The 18824-nt window shown below is 41.1% G+C and overlaps 1 long non-coding RNA gene across 2 annotated transcripts in view; it reads left to right on the plus strand.

Moving 5' to 3' along the window:
- Positions 1-2574: 2574 nt before the first annotated feature.
- The window catches only part of LOC126212806 (uncharacterized), a 156467-nt gene continuing 140217 nt past the window's right edge, over positions 2575-18824 (plus strand). For both annotated transcript variants that reach the window (XR_007540913.1, XR_007540912.1), the window contains exon 1: positions 2575-2647. This is a non-coding gene — a long non-coding RNA (uncharacterized LOC126212806). The remainder of the gene's footprint in view (positions 2648-18824) is intronic.

An 18824-nucleotide genomic window follows, 5' to 3' on the forward strand; every position in this document is an offset into this window, starting at 1 on the left:
ATGTCTCAGTTCACTCATTGTTGTTGGTAATGGAGGCAAATAAACACAGTCTTTTATAAACCCCCATAAGAAATAATCACATACAGCCAGGACTGTAGACCTGGATGCCAGTAATGTAAGGGTGAATCATTTGGTCCATTGCGATCGATCCATCGTTCAGTAATCCTTTGATTTAAAAATTCCCGCACTTCCAGATGCCAGTGTGGTGGTGCCCAATCCTGTTGGTAAATGAAGTCGTTCGAATCCAGTCTCTAACTGTGGGATAGGATCGCTTACAAACATATCGAGGCTTATGCTTCTTGTAACAGTGTTCTCGGCAAAGCAAAATGGACCGTACATCTTTTACCGTCTAACTGCACAAAACAGATTAAAATTTGGAGAATCCCTCTCATGTTGTACAACTTCATGTCGTTGTTCCGTACCCCATACTCTCGCAGCATTACGGTCCACCTTTCCTTTAAATGGAATGTTGCGTCGTCACTTAACACTAAGGGTGGAAGAAAACTGTCACCCTCCATCTTGCTGACAGCGAAATTACAGAACACACGTTGTTGTTTGTCACCTTCACGAAAAGCTTGCAGTGGCTGAATTTTGTACGGTTTCACGTGTAAACGTCTACGCAACACACGCCAGACGGACATCGGAGGCATGTTGAGCTGTCGGCCTGCACGACGAACGGATATCTGCGGCCTCCTTGTGAAACTATGGCGGATGTGTTCGACGTTTGTGTCAGACACTCGCAGATGTCCCGGCAATTTGCCTTTACGGAAACAACCTGTCTCTCGCAATTGTTCGTGCCATCGTTTAATGTGCTGTAGCTGTGCTGTAGCAGGATCCACACCGTACCCAGTACGAAAGTCACGCTGAAAAGTTATTACCGTCCCGCACTGCACAAAACGTAGAACACAAAACGCTCTCTCTTGTCTTTACTAGAACTGAAGTGGGTGCACACTACTGCTACTTGGCGAGAACCATGTAAAACTTGAGAGTTTTCTCTTTCCATCAGTACATTATTCACGCACGTATCTCAAGTAACGTAATAGTTGCATTTTTACCGGCTCATCGAATTTTACACTTAGTTGATTGGAATCGAAAGAAGGTCAGAAAACTCGGAAAGAACAGCTGCAAGCGCAAAACGAAGCATATGAGGAAGAGGAAGGGTTACTATTTGCTGCTGGAATCGCAGATTGATCGGAAAGCATTTTACATTATTGTTAACTTCCTTGAATTTCTAGTTTCCGAGAATTTATTTTTCAAAGGCGTTCATCTCGAAATGACTTTTCTGACATTTGCGTGCAATCTAACTCAAAAAGTACAGAACCGATCATTATGAAATTTGATAGTATAATTCTTTATAAAATAACGAAATATTTGAACCACCGTGTGAAATGATATCATGGTTTTAAGGGTATTTTTCTTTGCTTAATTAGAGAAAAACAATCCTGAAAATAGAAGTAAATTGTTCCAACGCCTGAAGACATTTTAATATTCATTATTTTCACCTGCACTGAGCTTCATATTCTTAGAAAATAAGCTATTAATGTAAAATCAAAAACTTTTTGATTTCAGATGAAAATTGGAATGGCTGCACTGCACGCAATTGGAGAACTATACTCACAACCTTCAGCGGACTTCACAGCCTAACTTTGTTGATTTTGGCTGAAATTATTCAAAAAAATTCACAAAAACTGTTCGAAATATGAATTAACTGATATAAAAATTGCTTAAAATTCTGATTAAATCTTCCCACCCCAAAAGAATCTCGAAAATTCGGTGTCAAACAGCTTCCTCATGTGGTTTCCCCCCTCAAAGATTATCGACATCTTTATACACTTTCAGGCGCGAACTCCTTCTCCTCCAACAAGAAGGATATAGAAAAGGCCAAGGAGCGTTTGGAACAGCGAACGAAATGAAGCAGTCAAGATCTTCTCAATTTTGTAGCTCTACAAATCTAGTCATCAAATGTAGGGCGCATCGCTGGACCGGGACCACTGTCATGGCTGGACGTAGTGCTGACGGCAAGTGCGAGGCGCCTCCTGAGGGCGAGTAATTGTCTGTCCGGGATGCGTATCTCGCAGAAGGAGAGGGGAAGGCCACTGAAATGAACACCTCGTGGTGGGCAAGTACGTCGTTGTCGGGGAATGGAGTGGGCAGAGGCTGGGAACGAACAACATCTGATGTGGCTCACGTGGCTTTCTGCTAGTGAGAGGTTCCAGCCACTCTGTTCCGCGATCGCTCATCTCAATCTCTGCAGTTTCGGTGTTCGTGCGATGATTGAAAGGAGGGACCGCATTTCGCGGTGAAACATTTTAGAAATACCGAATGCATCACTTTGCATTACGATGCCAGTATGGCCACTGGATGACACAATACGCGACTTGAATTCACTTACTGGGTTTGCGTAAAAGCAAGATTTCTTAGTTCTTCGACTAAGAAGAGACGGGAAAAATACTTCGAATGTCAGACCTATGCAAGGGTTATCGTTGTCGGTGCGGAGGGGGGAGGGGGAAGGAGTGGGGGGGAGGGAGGGGGTCTCGAGGAAAACTGCGGACAGAGTGGGTGGGAGGCGGCAGACCAGTCCATGACAAGAGGCGAGTCTCGCTGCCGACCACCACTGCACTGGCTGCCGCGGCGCCCGACGTATCTGGTGAGTCTCCACGTACTCCTTCCATCAACGTAAAGTATATACTGTGCGTGTAACTTCCCTCAATCTCCTGTTCTCAGTGTTGTCCACACTTAAAAGCGGCGGGTATGAAAACGGGGAAAAACTAAAGTGAGACCGAGCTGTTTTTCTCTTTTCCCAACTATTTTCCTCTGCCTGTAGCGTGACACCTCTTATTATGAACTCCTGCATTGTCTCCTGTCAGCTATGATCTTTGGTAAATACTGATTCTTACAGCACAATGGAAATAATGGTGCTACTAGCAGTAGCTATTATTGTCCCGAGTTGCACGGTTTTGAAAGTGGTTTCAGAACGAATGTTGCTTTTGACGTACACTTGTCGGATCTAAATGACAACTGAAGCAGGTGAGGCTTCCGCAATGAAGTGGGACAAGCATGTAACGGCAGTTGTGGGGAAGGCGGATAGTCGTCTTCGGTTCATTGGTAGAATTTTGGGAAGATGTGGTTCATCTGTAAAGGAGAGCGCTTATAAAACACTAATACGACCTATTCTTGAGTACTGTTCGAGTGCTTGGGATCCCTGTCAGGTCGGATTGAGGGAGGACATAGAAGCAATTCAGAGACGGGTTACTATATTTGTTACTGGTGGGTTTGATCATCACGCGAGTGTTACAGAAATGCTTCAGGAACACGGGTAGGAGTCTCTAGAGGGAAGGAAGCGTTTTCGTGAATCGCTACGGAGGAAATTTAGAGAACCAGCATTTGAGGCTGACTGCAGTACAATTTTACTGCCGCCAACTTACATTTCGCGGAAAGACCACAAAGATAAGATAAGAGAGATTAGGGCTCGTAGAGAGTCATATAGGCAGTCATTTTTCCCTCGTTCTGTTTGGGAGTGAAACAGGGAGAGAAGATGCTAGTTGTGGTACGAAGTACCCTCCACCAAGCACCGTATGGGGGATTGCGGAGTATGTATGTAGATGTAGATGTAGAAGTTTTCACTCCGCATCAGAGTGTGCCTAAGTTGAAACTTCCCGCCAGAGCACTTTCCCGCGAAAGGCAAAGTTCCCGAGTTCGAGTCTTGGTCCGGCACATAGTTTTGATCTGCCAGGACGTTTCAGGCGACAGTTGCTGGAACACTTCTACAGAGTGGTAATGTACGTAACATCTGTTTGCCAGCAGGAAGAAAGTCAGATGCTCTGGGTTCATATATGTTTTCACTAAACTAAGTAACAACATGGAGGAAAGCTGGATGTTCAGTTTATGTGCAGGCTGATTCCAGAAGTTTACTCAAGAACGTTGTGCACAACAGTAGCTGTTCGAAACGACGACTATTTGGAACGCCTGCAGCCTTACGTGTGCAAGTACGTGACGTACACGATGCCAGTCACTAGATCGAATGGGGAGACCAATTTGCATGTCTCCTGCGCTCCCCTCATCGGACGCCTCTTAATGTTTTTTATCTCTTCTCATATCAACAACATCGTCTACATGACACGGTGTCTGTAGAAGTTCAGTTTCGTTAACACATGTTGCCGTAAAATTTACAGTCCGTCACTCAAGTTCAATGGCGTCACTTTATTTGATGTCACACTTTTGAGAACGTGTGTTTTGGTCCTGACATTAAATAATTTGTGCAATACTTAATCAGTTTATTACTTCCCATTCGCTCAGCAACCAAGTCGGTACACACTCAAGTTTTATATCAAAGTCTGCACCATTGCTGTAGTTCAGAGTCTCACTCTATTTCTCAGACGAAATAACTCTTTTGTTTCGTACACATTCTCTCTTAGTGTAACGTATACCCGTGTTCTGTAATAACTATTGGTTCCTTCTCGTACTTCCCTTGTCTCCACACTTCTTCTTGATAATCTTATATCGTTTCCGTCGATACACAGGTGAAATTTGAGTTCTTGGACCTTTTCTCTTTCCTTCTGTCTTCTTACCTCTCTGTCAATAATTTCGAAACGAATAATGGTCTCTCCACACATTTTTGTATTTTAATGCGACAGTGCTGCTGTGTTACGTTGCTGGCTACTTTACATTTTCCTTAGTCCCTGGGTGCTCAAACTACTTCCACTGCCTTCTTTTCCCTCCGACTATTACTAAACTCTTCTGAGTAAAATCATTACTTTCCCTACTAATAAAACAAGACTCTCCTTCGGCCCACCTTTACACAACCACATCCCTGGTTCAGCTAACTCGCTTTCGTCTTTAAAAAATTTGCACATTTTAAAATTCTCATATAGGACTAAAGTATTCTCTTTGACGCACGAAGCAATAGGAATTTTATAGACACTGCGTTTAATTTAGTTTAAGATCTGAAATGCATACTTCTGTTGGCAGCAGGTAATTATTGCATGTCTGAAACCTCACTTTAAAGTCGCTGGAAGGCGACATAGTTTTATGAGGATTAACAACAAGAGTGTGCCTTTTACCGATGTCTTTATGGGACCTCGCACGCCATTTTCCCCCATTCCGAGGTCAGTTTCATTCCGGCGACACCCTGCGATTTCTGTTATGTAGGTCAGACTCCACCAATGGAGAAAGGATGCCATTTCATACTACATCTAATTGATTTCTCTGTAGAACTTTGTGGCCCTCACAGTCAAAGACTTTGGCAACTTCACAAAATATACAGCGAGATCTTTAATTTTGCTTACCTCGGCAATCGTTCAGTTTCTGAGATTCAGTAGTGTTTTCTCTATACAGAAATTTTTGCGAAAGGCAAACTGAGCGGCTGTTAAGAAGTTAGTCACACAAATCAGTATTGTATCCGAGCCACACTCTCATAGAGTTTTGAAAAGAATTGAAGGACTCTAATAGGTCTGTAACTAATTTCGATTATCTGCATTTTTCAAAATGGTTCAAATGGCTCTGGGGACTTAACATCTGAGGTCATCAGTCCCCTAGAACTTAGAACTACTTATACCTAACTAACCTAAGGACATCACACACATCCATGCCCGACGCAGGATTCGAACCTGCGACCGTAGCGGTCACGGGGTTCCAGACTGAAGCGCCTTGAACCGCACGGCCACACCGGCCGGCATCTGCATCTTTGCAGGTCTCTGTTTCCACACTTCATTGAAGTCTGTCAGGAAGTATGGCCCCAGTCATTAAATGATTAGATACGAACTTAATAACTCAGGACCAGATTAAAATAGATATAAATCTATTAGGCCAGTACTGGGTTTGTTCCCACTTTGAAGAAGTAACCAGAATCGCTATAGCAGAGATTGATACGGTTGAGGGTCGGCCCTACATGGCAAGGAGGTTATGAGGGAGTTATTTATTTTAGTAGGTACCTACTACGAAAATGTGGCACTGATAAACTGTTTTTCATAATTTTTTAGTTTCTTGCCTAATAAATTGTGCTTCGCTTTTTCCACACATTCCCCATCCACAAATTTAGTAGCAATTGCCTCTTAGCTCAGATACTGGGTATGATTTTGGTAACAGTAGTTATAACTGTATGGCGTGCTACGTAGCGACTACGATAGGTCGACCATTATCTGTAGAAGGCAAGGAAGGACTGAAAACTGTACCTCTGAATGTTGATAAACTGAGGAACGAATGAGGTAATAAGTCCAGACGAACATGTTACACTGTGTCCAGAACACTCGTGATCACTCTGCCATGCATGTATTGTCCAGGTATGTAAGAGTACTTTAGCATTTGTGTGTAATTGTTGTAGTAGTAATGCTAGTAGCAGTAGTAGTAATTTTTTATATTAGTAGATCACTTTTTACAGGCATATCGGACACGTCTTGGTACTACAATTTAAGAACGACAAGTGAACGAAATTCACTGATAGAGACATTAGAGGCTTATAGACGTAGAATGGAAAAAGTGTGACAGATAGCCGTGGCCTCATAGTAGGAATAAACCTAGCATTTACCTAAGATGATTTACGGATACCACGAAAATCTAAATTAGGGTGGGAGAATGAAGAGCGGACCATCCACCCTCCCGAATATCAGGCCAGTCGGTTAAAGACAGTACTACCTCATTCGGTTTATCCCTTGCGTACAATACTTAAGGCAGCAGGGAACTCGGTTGGATGGGTAAGGAGTGGGTGGCCAAATGAAACAATCTAGCACACAATACGAATTCATCAAACAAAGTCGACATCTAGAAAAATTACAGAAGTCGGTCATTACAGAATTATGCATATTACATGATCACAAAATTTAAAGATACTTATTACTCTGAGGTCATCTAGCAAGATTACTCATACTTCACAGAGCAACAGCAGAGGTTGCTTCGAACTTTACACCGAGACTGGCATTTAGTTAAATTCAAACGGAATGAAATTATTAGTCAAAAAACGAAGGAATCATTAAGTGAAATTAAATGTATATGAAAACAAGGGAACTACAACCATAATTCTTCCCAGGGGCATGCAGCATTATTGTATGGTTAAATGATGGCGTCCTTTTGGGTAAAATATTATGGAGGTAAAATAGTCCCCCATTTGGATCTCCAGATGGGGACAACTTATGAGACCATCGTTATCAAGAGAATGAAAACTGCCGTTCTACGGATCGGAGCGTGGAGTGTCAGATCCCTTAATTGGGCGGGTAGGTTAGAAAATTTAAAAAGGGAAATGGATAGGTTAAAGTTAGATATAGTGGGAATGAGTGAAGTTCGGTAACAGGAGGAACAAGACTTCTGGTCAAGTGACTACAGGGTTATCAAAACAAAATCAAATAGGGGTAATGCAGGAGTAGATTTAATAATGACTAAAAAATTTGAAACACGGGTAAGTTACTACAAACATCATAGTGAACGCATTATTGTGGCCAAGATAGACACGAAGCCCACGCCTACCACAGTAGTATAAGTTTTTATGCCAACTAGTTCCGCAGAGGTTGAAGAGATTGATGAAATGTATGATGAGATAAAAGAAATTATTTAGATAATGAAGGAAGACGAAAATTTGATAGTCATGGGTGACTGGAATTCGATTGTACGAAAAGGAAGAGAAGGAAAAGTAGTAGATGAATATGGAATGGGGGAAAGGAATGAAAGAGGAAGCCACCTGGTAGAATTTTGCACAGAGCATAACTTAATCATAGCTAATACTTGGTTCAAGAATCATGAAAGAAGGTTGTATACAAGGAAGAGGCGTGGAGATACTGGAAGGTCTCAGATAGATTATATAATGGTAAGACAGAGATTTACGAACGAGGTTTTAAATTGTAAGACATTTCCAGGGGCAGATGTGGACTCTGACCACAATCTATTGGCTATGAACTGTAAATTTAAACTGAAGAGACTGCAAAAAGGTGGGAATTTAAGGAGATGGGACCTGGGTAAACTGACAGAACCAGAGGTTGTAGAGAGTTTCAGGTAGAGCATTAGGGAACGATTGACATGAATAGGGGAAAGAAATACAGTAGATGAAGAGTGGGTAGCTTTCAGAGATGAAATAGTAAAGGCAGCACAGGATCGAGTAGGTAAAAAGACGAGGGCTAGAAGAAATCATTGGGTAACAGAAGAAATATTGAATTTAACTGATGAAAGGAGAAAATATAAAAATGCAGTAAGGAAGCAGGCAAAAAGAAATATAATGTCTCAAAAGTGATATCGGCAAGAAGTGCAAAATGGCTAAGCAAGGGTACCTAGAGGAGAAATGTAAGGATGTAGAGACATATATCACTAGGGATAAGATAGATGCTGCCTACAGGATAATTAAAGAGACCTTTGGAGAAAAGAGAACCAGTTGTATGAATATCAAGGCCTCAGTTGGAAAGCCAGTTTGAAGCAAAGAACGGAAAGTAGAAAGGTGGAAGGACTATGTACAGGGTCTATACAAGGGCGATGCACTTGAGGACAATATTCAGGAAATGGAAGAGCATGTAGATGAAGATAATATGGGAGATATGATGCTACGTGAAGAGTCTGAAAGAGCACTGAAAGATCTACGTCGAAACAAGGCCCCATGTGTAGACAACCTTCAAATAGAACTACTGATAACCTTGGGAGAGACAACCCTGACAAGGCTCTACCATCTGCTGAGCAAGATGTATGAGACAGGCGAAATACCCTCAGACTTCAAGAAGAATTCAATAATTCCAATCCCACAGAAAGAAGTTGTTGACAGATGTGATAATTACCGACCTAACAGTTTAATAAGTCACGGCTGCAAAATACTAACAAGAATTCTTTACAGACGAATGGAAACACAACTACTAGCCGATATCGGGGAAAATAAGTTTGGATTCCGTCGATATGTTGGAACACGTGAGGCAATACTAACCCTACAACTTATCTTAGGAGATAGATTAAAGAAAGGAAATCGTATGACAATGTTGACTGGAATACTCTCTTTCAAATTCTGAAGGTGGAAGGGATAGAATAGCGAAAGGCTATTTACAATTTGTACAGATACCCGATGGCAGCTATATGAATTGACAGGCATGAAAGGGAAGCAATGGTTCGGAAAGGAGTGAGACAGGGTTGTAGCCTATCCCCGATGTTATTCAATCTGTATATTGAGCAAGCAGTAAGGGAAACAAAAGAAAAACTCGGAGTAGGAATTAAAATCCATGGACTAGAAATACAAATTTTGAGGATCGTCGATGTCATTGTAATTCTGTCAGAGGCAGCAAAGGGCCTGCTACTGGAGTCGAACAGAATGCACAGTGTCTTGAAAGGAGGATATAATATGAACAACAACAAAAGCAAAACGACGATAATGAAATGTAGTTGAATTAAATATGGTGATTCTGAGGGAATAAGATTAGGAAAAAAGCAAAATAACAGTTGATGGTCGAAGTAGAGAGGATATAGAATGCAGATTCGCAATGGCAAGGAAAGCATTTCTGAAGAAGAGAAATTTATTAACTTCTGGTATAGATTTAAATGTGAGGAAGTCGTTTCTGAAAGTATTTGTTTGGAGTATAGCCATGTATGGAAGTGAAACTTGGACGATAAATAGTTTAGACAAGAAGAGAATAGAAGCTTTCAAATGTGTTGCTACAGAAGAATGCTGAAGATTAGATGGGTAGACCACATAACTAATGAGGAGGTATTGAACAGAATTGGGGGGACGAGAAATTTGTGGCACAGTTTGACTAGAAAGGATCGGTTGGCAGGACATGTTCTGAGACATTAAGGGATAACCAATTTAGTACTGGAGGGCAGAGTGGAGGGTAAAGATCGTAGAGGAAGACCAAGAGATGAATACACTAAGCAGATTCAGAAGGATGTAGGTTGCAGTAGGTACTGGGAGATGAAGAAGCTTGCACAGGATAGAGTAGCATGGAGAGCTGCATCAAACCAGTCTCTGGACTGAAGAGCACAACAATAACGAATGTATACCAGGCTTCCAGTGAAAGAAATTCATGGCACAGTAACCAATAGCAAACGATGTACTAGTTTCATAAATAACATAATCAAAATGTCTTAATCAACTATATGGAGACATTCTAGACAAGCAACGGCTGCAATAAAAGCTTATACTAATTACGTTTTGCATGTAACTTAGCCAAGTGAATTATTTGCGGAATATGACATCACTTTGACTGTATAATGGTCGGTCCGTGAGACAATTCCAAGTTTTAATGCATTTCCCAAAATCATGACAAAGCTCTCAGTTCAAACTGGCGAGTTAATGGCTACATTTGTTATTTAACACAAACATACGGTCGATAGGTGGAAGGGCTGGCTGAAGTGGCCTTACGGTTCTAGGCGCTACAGTATGGAGCCGAGCGCCCACAACGGTCGAGCCGGCCGCGGTGGTCTAGCGGTTCTAGGTGCTCAGTCCGGAACCGCGCGACTGCTACGGTCGCAGGTTCGAATCCTGCCTCGGGATGGATGTGTGTGATGTCCTTAGGTTAGTTAGGTTTAGTTAGTTCTCAGTTCTAGGCCAATGATGACCTCAGAGGTTAAGTCGCATAGCACTCAGAGCCAAAAGGTGGAAGGCTCCTCGAAAACACATAAATTAGGCATGCTAAAAGCTGCCAAGTCTCGTCAGTAATTAATCTTGTGCCCAGAACCCAACGAAACAGTTTGCTGATGTGGAGATTAAAATATGGACCAACAATTATAGCTGTTGGCACACAGGCTAGCACACTGTGGAACTAATTTTTACGCTCCCTCGGATTCAGCAACTCCGGTGGCCAAACATCCGCCACAAAGCAATGTTCTGCACTTGTCCGTTTAAAGCAACTTCGTCATATTAAAACCGTGTGCCGGACCAAGATTCGAACCCGGGACCTTTGCCTTTCGCGGACGAGTGCTCTACCATCTGAGCTACCCAAACACGACTCACGCCCCCTCCTCACAGATTTACTTCCGCCAGTACCTCGTCTCCTACTTTTCAAACCTCACAGAAGCTCTCCTGCGAACCTTGCAGAACTAGCACTCCTCGAAGTCTCGGTCCGGCACACAGTTTTAATCTGCCAGTTTTAATCTCCAAGTACCTACTGCGACTTACATCCCTCTGAATCTGCTTAGTGTATTCATCTCTTGGTCTCCCCCTACAATTTTTACCCTCCACGCTGCCCTCCAATAATAAATTGGTGATCCCTTGATGCCTCAGAACATGTCCTGCCAACCGGTTGGTTGGTTGGTTGGTTTGGGGAAGGAGACCAGACAGCGAGGTCATCGGTCTCATCGGATTAGGGAAGGATGGGGAAGGAAGTCGGCCGTGCCCTTTGAAAGGAACCATCCCGGCATTTGCCTGGAGCGATTTGGGGAAGCCAACCGGTCCTTTCTAGTCAAACTCTGCCACAAATTTCTCGTCTCCCCAAATCTGTTCAATACCTCGTCATTAGCTATGTGGTCTACCCATCTAATCTTCAGCATTCTCCTGTAGCAACACATTTGAAAGCTTCTATTCCCTTCTTGTCTAAACTATTTTTCGTCCATGTTTCACTTCCACGCATGGCTACACTCCACACAAATACTTTCAAAAACGACTTCCTCACATTTAAATCTAAATGTTAACAAATTTCTCTTCTGCAGAAACGCTTTCCTTGCCATCGCCAGTCTACATTTTATATCCCCTCTACTTCGACCTACATCAATTATTTTGTTCCCCAAATAGCAAAACTCCTTTACTACGTTAACTGTCTCATTTCCTTATCTAATTCCCTCAGAATCACCCGATTTCATTCAATTACATTCCATTATCCTCGCTTTGCTTTCATTGATATCATTGATATCATACCCTCCTTTCACGACACTGCCCATTCAGTTCAACTCCTCTTCCAGGTCCTTTGCTGTCTCTGACTGAATTACAGTGTAATTAGCAAGCCTTAAGTATTTATATCTTCGCCATGGATTTTAATTCCTACTCCGAATTTTTCTTTTGTTTCCTTTACTGCTTGCTTAGTGTTGTTACAACTGTCATCTGAGTTCTGTAAAATTGCATATAGCTTTTCGCTATTCTAACCCTGCCACCCTCAGAATTTGAAAGAGATTATCCCAGTCAACATTGACAAAATCATTCTCTAAGTCTACAGATGCTAGAAACGTATGTTAGCCTTTCCTTAATCTATCTTCTAAGATAAGTCGTAATGTCTGTATTGGCTCTTGTGTTTCAACATTTGTACAGAATCCAAACCTATTTTCCCAGAGGTCGCCTTCTACCTGTATTTCCATTCGTTTGTAAAGAATTACTGTTAGCATATTGCAGCTGCGATTTATTAAACTGATACTTCGGTAATTTTCACACCTGTCAACACCTACTTTTTTTGGGATTACATTCTTCTTGAAGTCTGAGGGTATTTAGCCTGTCTCATACATCTTGCTCATCAGATGGTAGAGTTTTGCCAGGGCTCGCTCACCCAAGGCTATCAGTAGTTCTAATGGTATGTTGTCTACTCCTGGAGCCTTGTTTCCACTTAGGTCTTTATATGCTCTGCCAAAATCTTCACGCAGTGTCATATCCCCAATTTTTGAGAGGTTTGTATTCTTTTTTGCCAGCTTCATTTACTGTATTTTATATTTTCTCCTGTTATCAATCAAATTCAATATCTTTTCTGTTACCCAAGGATTTCTACTAGCCCTCGTCTTTTTATCTACTTGATCCTCTCCTGCCTTTACTATTTCGTCTCTGAAAGTTACCCATACTTCTCCTACTATATTTCTTTCCCCCATTGTAATCAGTTGTTCCCCAATGCGCTCTCTCAAACTCTCTGCAACCTCTCCCATCTCCTTGAATTCCTACCGTTTTGCCATTTCTTCAATTTTAAGCTACAGTTCATAAACAATAGATTGTGGTCAGAGTCCACATCAGCCCATGGAAATGGCTGGCAATTTAAAACCTGGTTCTTAAATCTCTGTCTTACCATTACATAATCTATCTGAAACCTTTCAGTGTCTCCAGGCCTCTTCCAAGTATATAATCTTCTTTCATGATTCATAAAGCAAGTGTTAGCTACGATTAAGTTATGCTCTGTGCAAAATTCTACGAGGCGGTTTCCTGTTTCTTTCCTTACCCTCATTCCATGTTCACCTATTACTTTTCCTTATCTTCCTTTTTCTAATGTCGAATTCCAGTCTCCCATGACTATTGCATTTTCGTCTCCCTTCACTATCTGAATAAATCCTTTTATCTCATAACTGATTTCTTCAATCACTTCGTCGTCTGGTGAGCTAGTTGGCATATAAACTTGTACTACTGTGGTAGGCGTGGGCTTCGTGTATATCGTGGCTACAATAATGTGTTCACTAAGCTGTTAAAAGTAGCTTACCGCGCTCCTATTTTATGTTCATCAATAAACCTACTCCTGCACTACCCCCAATTTTTTTTTGTTTATAACCCGGTATTCACCTCACCAGAAGTCTAGTTCCTCCTGCCACCGAACTTCATTAATTCCACTGTGTATAGCTTTAAGCTATCCATTTCCCTTTTTTAATTTTCTAACCCACCTGCCCGATTAAGGGACCTGACATTCCACGCTCCGATCCGTAGAACCTTAGTTTTCTTTCTGCCAATAACAACGTCCTCTTTAGTAGTCCCCGCCAAGAGATCCGAATGGGGGACTATTTTGCCTCTGGAATATTTTACCCAAGAGGACGTCATCATCAGTTAATCATACAGTAAAGCTGCAAGCCCTCGGGAAAAAATTCCGCTGGAGTTTCCCGTTTCCTCTTGCTTTCAGCCATTCGCAGTACCAGCACAGCAAGGCCGTTTTGGCTAGTGCTACAAGGCCAGGTCAGTCAATCATCTAGACTCTTGCAACAACTCAAAAGGCTGCTGCCCCTCTTCAGGAACCACACGTTTGGCTGGCCTTTCCACAGATACCCCTCCATTAAGGTTGCACCTATGGTACCACTATCTGTATCACTGAGGCACGCAAACCTCCCCACTAACGACAAGGTCCATGGTCCTTGGTGGGAGGGGGGGGGGGGGGGTGAGGGGGTCTGTAATCATACTACTTCGAAATACAGCAATGATTCACTTAAATCTTGTATTTATTCATGTAACTCATTAATCCGTCTTTCGTAAGTGTTTATATTATTTTCGAGAATGGCTACAACAGAGAAATGGGCCACTAATTTTCTACATACATATACATTCTGCTTACCTCTCTTTAGTAGGGGTACACCTCTTGCCCGTTTTAAACATTCTGGATATTTCCCTGATGTGAAGAAATTCGTCTGTCATGTTTATTAAGGGAGCTTGTATATTCTCTGTGCAGTGTTTCAGTATACACATTGTTACTTCACCTAATCCTAGTGACCTTTTATATTTTACTTATGCATAGTTTTACTAGCTTCTTGCTCTGATGATGTAGCAAGAAAATTGCACTTATGACTTTTTGCAGCAGTTAGCAACGTTTTGTAATTCTTTTAGCAACTGCGTTAAAGATTTAATAATTCTGGTTCATTATGATTGTTTATAATGTAACCGAGGTACACAAGATTTGGAAGTACTTCTTAACAACTGCTGTTATCCATTGGTTTTTGTGAGACTTTTTTACTGATTTAGATGTTTTTCAAAAGGTCATTTGAAAATCCATTTTAAGTGTTGAGAATTTAGACGATTTTACATATACATTCGTTTTTCAATACACTTCATCCCAAGTTTGGTTTGTTGGTTCTTGTGGAAAATCTTGTATTATGATTTCTGACAATTGTGTTCCATAAACTTGCAATTTAGAGAATTCTCCATACCCGTTTTTACTGTTATTTGACAGAAACGCTCTGATAGACCAAGATCTTGTACAGCAATGTCACACTTTTCCCTGTCCATACTTTTGGCCACATGATCAATCACTGACGCCGTTATTGTAGTAACCATTGCTGTATTATTGACCAACAGGGATATCCCAAAATTCTGAACGATATTTGTGAGGATGCTACTAGTTTCATTTATGATACCTGTGTATATGTTTATGTCTTTACACAACAACATGTAGACTATTGTACTTGCGATTTTTGCAAGTACTTCTGTTAATTTATTGAGAAAAATGTCCACACTCTCTCCAGGAGATTGAGACAAACCCACACTGATTAATTTCTTGGCGTTATGTGGTCCTGTCCATGCAATAGTCAATAGATCAGAGAGTTTTTCTTCACTTACCGTACTAAGGTCATTCTTGCTTCAAACTATGATCCTTTTCTGAAATATATACGTGACTCTCCGCCATTTGAAGTAGTCATACAATAAGAGTGTCCTTTCATGCACCGACAATACTGCATATTCGATTTTTGTGTCTCTTGACAAACGCTCAGTAATGCGCAGTTCAACGACTAAACTCAGCTAAAATTTTTACATTTTATTTTGTATCTAATGCATGTTTATATGAATGATTGTTAAGTTTGTGATGTGTCCTGTATTGCTTTTATCAATGGTCTCTTTTTCCTTACGACATGTAGAAGATGTGTTAGAATCTGTCTTAAGTGTCATTGATTGAGAATTTTTTAATTTGTTGCAGATAGTATTTAGGCAGGGAAACCTGTTGTGTGGATTTATCCTAGCAAAGACCTATTTCTGCTGCCAGTGTCATGAGGTGTTTCACAACGCATCTTATTGCCCGAGGTCCGCCTGCTCTATGTTCATGAATCAGCTGTACCAATCTTCTCGTCCCAGTTCTGTTTAGGTGTAGGGCACGCCTAGCGAAGCCCAATCTATTGATAATGCTGGCAGCCACCAGAGGCAACATGTGCAAGGTCGTCTGATATCAGTGCTGTCTCTAAACCCACATTAATCCACTTCACAGCATCACTGAGCTGTAGCCATGGTCGTTAGTCCGAATACTGACTGCTTCGATGCTGCTCTCCACGCTTATATCTCCTGTGCAAAACTCTGCATCTCGGGATAACTTCTCTCACCTACATTCGTTTAGGTCTGCTTATAGTATTCAGTATTAGATTTCCTTCCGAAACTCTTACCTCCCCCACATTCCTATGTTATGTATCATGATTTGTCCTATCAACGGATTTCTTCTTTTATTCAAGTTGTGACGTAAATTTCTTTTTCTTGCAGTTTGATTCAGTAACTCATTATCTGTTATTCTATCTACCCATCTAACCTCCAACGTTCTCCGTTGCACCACATTTCAAAATCTACTATTATATTCTTGTCTGAACTATTTATCATCCACGTTTCACTTCCACTCACGGCTGAACTCGTAGCAGATACCATTAACTAACACTTAAACTGATATCGGATCTTAATAGATTCCTCCTTTTTAGCAATTCCTTTCATGATGTTCCAATCTGCATTTTATATCGCATCTACATGGGGAATCAACAGTCCTTTTCCTGTCCGAATAACAAAGTTTTGCAACTATTCTTAGTGATTCATTTCCGAACTTAATTCTCTACTCGTCACTTCATCTAATTCGACGAAATTTCAGAATTATTGTCACACTTTTATTGATGTTCATTTTACAACCTCTTCTCAGGCCTATATCCATTATGTTCAACTGATCTTTCAAATCATTTGCTGTCTCTGACGTAATTAATATTTCGTCTGATAGCCTTAAATTTTACAGTTCTTCTACATTAGTTTTTTTTTTTTTTCCTTTATCAGTTTGTCCTTGGTTTCTTCACAGGACGATCAATGTGTAGATTTAATTACGTATGCTGTAGGCTTCAAAGTTACCTTTTCATGTTCTTTGACACTTATAATTGCAGTCCAGTTTCTGTACAAGTTGTAGATAACGTTACATTTCCTTATTTATCCCTAATACAATTAGAAACTATAAAGAGAGAATTCCAAATCTACAACGCTTCGCCCCTCAAATGATATACGATACATTGCTTCTAGAAGAAGAGAAAATTCTTTTGCATGCTCTACATAGAAATGTACTGACATTCTGTCAGGTCCAGTGGTTATTCCTCTGTAGAGTGATTTCAGTTATATCTCTGTCCAGTGGACATTTATTTGGAAACAAGGTTTACTATGTCAGCTGTTATACCTCGTTTCGACGCCATTGTAGTCCGTAGTGTCAGGACATATGGCTTTAGTACTTTAGCTGATTTAACAGAAGGAAAAAACTACTTAGGATTTTGTGTGAAGTCAGCATATAGATTTTAACTCTCAAATTCGTTGAATCATGCAGGTTATTGTCTATTGTTTACAGGACTTGCAAAAAGTAGAATAGAATGGCTTCGTTAAATAATTTATTTTTCCAATTATTAAGTTCTGTGCTGAGAATAAAAATCTTTATATTTCCTTACTTTCTAAAGAATTCGTGAATTTACGTATAAAAAAATTTCCTGTTCGATGTCCAAATTCTAAACTGTACATTTTATTTACAAATGAGTCTCCTCCGTATCTTCTGGCAGCGGTGTCTGAAATCCACAAGGCCAGAATATCAGACCTGCACTACGGGCTGGTTCGCCTTTATGTGTCACAGAGGTTGGTTGCACACCGACGTTTTAATGCGCTGGTGTGCAGATGAGAAATGATGGAAAAGAATGACCATGAGAGCAGATGGTTTTAATTTTTTTGTGACAATGATTTTATATCAGCTGGTCTGCCTCATGTATCGTTTAATAAAAATGGATTATAAATGTCAAGCTAGATTCAGATCCGATGATGGCACCTTTACTGTGTTGAAACAGGTTACCCAGTAAACAGTATTTATGTGACCTTGGCTTTTGAATTATTTATACAAGAGAGTGATCGCCCGACTACGCACTGTGTGTTCACTGCAGAAAAGTGAAAGAGGCTTAACCAACAAGAAGACCTTCTTTAAGGCAGAAAACCATACTACTTTGTACAAACATTTCAAGAAACTTTGTTCCTTTACAGAACACGATACCAAACATCGTTCACTGCTCATCATCACATACGACCAATAACATCAGCTGTAGCAAAATAATCTACAAGGTGACAATTATTGAACTATATGAGAAAAATCATAAATTGGTCACAAACTACCAGGCGTGCACGCACTTTACTAGACACGTAAACGCCACTACAAGTATTCGAATTTAGCTCATGAGATGTTCGATACGCCTGGCATCATTGGCGATGATGTGGTGCAAACGAATAGCGAAATTCCGCAGGACCCGCTGAAGCGTCGCAACATCGATGCTGCCGATGACCTCCTGAACGGCTGTCTTCAGCTGAGGAATGATCTTGCCGTTCTTGATGTACATCTTATCTCTCATACAGCGCCACAAAAAGGAATCGCATGTGTTCAGATCCGTAGAATATGGCTGTCAGTCGAGGTCCATGACAGGGGCCCCTGGGTATCCCAGAGCCAGCATGCGGTCCCCTCCAGGACATCAAACACTCTCCTGCTTCGATGGTGTCGAGCTCCATCTTGCATGAACCACATCTTGTCGAAATCAGGGTCACTTTGGATATTGGGGATGATATCATTTTTCAAAACCTTCACGTACCTTTTGATAGCCACCAAAGCAGTATCGCACCGACTGCTACGTGACCCGTTGAGGGTTGAGAGATTTCTCGATCGCTGAATGCGGATTCCCAGTCCACCAAATGAGCCAGGTTTGCTTATCGAGGAACCCACGAAAATTAAAGTGTGCTTCATGGCTAGACCAAACCAAACGCATGCACGTACTAATCCCCATCACGCTCATCTGCCAACCGTGCACTTTTAACGCAAACCGTTGATAAGTTATGGCGATTTCATTTCATATACTTGAATAATTGTCAACCTATAAGTTCACTTCTGTCTTCATTCTCACAAGTACGAAGCTAAAGTTCCAACAAGTGTTCCAAAATAAATTATCTGACTGTGTTTAGGGTACTTCAAATC

Source organism: Schistocerca nitens, chromosome 11 (assembly GCF_023898315.1).
Source record: "Schistocerca nitens isolate TAMUIC-IGC-003100 chromosome 11, iqSchNite1.1, whole genome shotgun sequence".
NCBI classification, from domain to species: Eukaryota; Metazoa; Arthropoda; class Insecta; order Orthoptera; family Acrididae; genus Schistocerca; species Schistocerca nitens.